This window comes from Gavialis gangeticus, unplaced genomic scaffold, assembly GCF_001723915.1.
Source record: "Gavialis gangeticus isolate Ggan-Ray unplaced genomic scaffold, GavGan_comp1, whole genome shotgun sequence".
In the NCBI taxonomy this organism is placed as follows: domain Eukaryota; kingdom Metazoa; phylum Chordata; order Crocodylia; family Gavialidae; genus Gavialis; species Gavialis gangeticus.
In genome coordinates, this window is record NW_017729032.1 from 246108876 (window position 1) to 246111487 (window position 2612).

The following is a 2612-nucleotide window of genomic DNA, read 5'->3' on the forward strand; positions in this document are numbered from 1 at the left end:
ACCAGGATCCCCATGCTACCGTGGAGCCCCTATGAGGCCTCCTCCAACCCCTAATAGCCTCAACCGGTCCTCCAGTTCAAAACAGCGAATACAAAAAACACAAAGCCCCTGGGCTATAAACATGAAAAGCTAAACCGTCTGGCCAAGCAACATTCAATCCCTACCGGGAAAACACTCCAACCCCCAGGAGCAACCAGGGGCTGCTCATGCAGTCAGAGTTCTCTCCTCTGTCTGCACTGGCTGAGCTCCTCCTCCCTTGGCCGCCTGGGCTTATATGGGCCAGGCCCTACCCCTTCCTGTCAGCTGGTTCCCCAGCGGTTGTCCTATCAACCAGCACCTGTTACTCCAGCTGCCCTGGTAACTGGCAGCTAGGCCTCCCTTTTCTTGCCACTAGGAGTCTCTCCCGAGCCGTTTTCTGCTCTCAGGCGCGGGGCACCCAAGTGCTCTGCAACAGGAAGACATTTCTCATGACTGCATATCTGAAGTTGAATTGTGAATTATGGATTCAACCATTGCTACATAGAAAACACAGGATGCTTTACACCGTCATAATACTTAAAAACACCAAAGAATCTACAAGTAAATTTATTTTTAGATTTAAAAATAATTTGAAAATATAATGTCCTTTAAAAAAAAAAAAAAAAAAAAGTATTGCTGACAATGTTACACTTTGTCTCAAGTGATTTTAACAACAGATCCAAACATCTCCCCTATTACAGTTCAAACTCACTGAAATCTCACCTCACTGTCTAGATTACATGGAAGAATAGATTTGCTTGTTTGAAGAATGAATGGACTTCTTTGCTGTTACATATAACTAAGTTTTTCCTTTAGCAGATGGTGGAGAATGTTTTTTGCTAGAAGTGTAACTGCTCAGAAGAAAGTTAGAATGCAAATAAGACAATTCAGGCAGAGCAGGAAGGTGGAGAAAAAAAGACTGAGGTGTGTTAGAGAGCACACAGGGACTGAAGGAAGATGAAGTTTGGTAATGTTTGGTCATAAAAGTTAGTTTTTGAAATGTTGATCATTTCAATTATTTAAAAGCAAAAAAAAAAATCACAGCAATATTCTGAGACTTTGGTGCATATGTATTAAAATTCAAATAAAAGTAAAAATCAAAAGGTCAATTCCCTGATAAAAAAAAATAATAGTATGCGGCTAAAACAGATATTATCATTATTACTCACCCTACCCTTCCCACCCCAAGAAATAAGGATTATGAACCAAGAAAGTTCACAGCAAGGTGCAGCTTAAAAAAGAAACAAACATTTTAGAAGATGGAAATGTAGAGACTGGGTTCCCAAATAACCTCAAATCTGTGGCAACTTCAGCTAAAAACTATATAATCACAATTAAGGCATTTTAGTGCTTATGGTCCCATATATGAGATTTTTAAGGAGAGATTAAATCATTTTCTTCCTCAATCTCCATTTATGGCCATGTTTATTAATATGCTATGGATACTTGACCGAAAACATCCAGCACATACTGCCTATTTAAGCTGGGTTTACAGCTGCTTCTCCCTATCCCCAAACAACATACAAAATCCAAAACCGACACCTCAGTTTCTCTCACTCCCGCTTTCATCCTCCAAATTCCATCCATCTTTTATACTCCCTTCTTTTCTACCTTTCCCCATTTCACTGTTCAAACACCCTACTTCCTTCATCCTTCCTACACCTTTTCTATTCTTTTTAATTCTTCCCCACCTTCTTCTCTCCATGGAGCAGCTCTAGCGTTTCTGAAAGGGACTACACATTGCATCAGTTTGCCATCACTTCCAAAAATTATCTGTCAGCACAGGAAGTTATGGCTTTAATAAAATGATTTGGAAAGTTCACAACTGTACAGGGGAAAAAATAGATGTTGGACCAAAAGCTTATGTATTGCATCATTTAAATCATGAGTAACTGCTAGAATTAGCTGCCAATATTTGGGTTCCACTATACTAGACACTGTACAAAGATGTAGGGCTTTTGTACAGGTTACCTTAAAAGCATCATAAAGGCATTTAGAACAAAAAGTAGTCAATAGTTAAGGGGTGTTAAGCTTCCATAATTACCATCTAAACATTTAAAAGGATATGCCACTACAGCTGAGGTTTAATTTTGAATTTGTTTTGCTCAGGTCATTCTGGGGTATGTATGGAGGTTATGGAAAAATAGAATGCCTTATTTTCATTCTTCCAGCATCCCAGGATGCACAGGTCCCAATCACAAATCCGTAGTGGGATTCTCCCCTTCCATGCTCCTCTCAGTGTTTAATTGCAGAGAGCCCATGTAGCCTGTGTGGATACCTTTAAGAGTGTTATGTATAAAAGTTGTTACATTTGCTCAGGTATTGCAGGAGGGAACAGCAGAACTATAAGCAAAGTACTGCTCTCTGAATAAACTAGCATTATCGTTTTATAAGTTTAACTCCTTGGGCTTTTGATTACAACACGTGTATCAGGAGTGGGGTGTGAAGAAAGAGTGGAGCAGCTCAGAATTCTAGAGGAACTAAAGCTGTCCAGCAATGCAGTAAAAAACTAGCAGAAATTTTAGCAGAGCTTCACCATATATATATATATATATATATATGACAGCTAGCGGAGCTACAGAGATGGACGTATA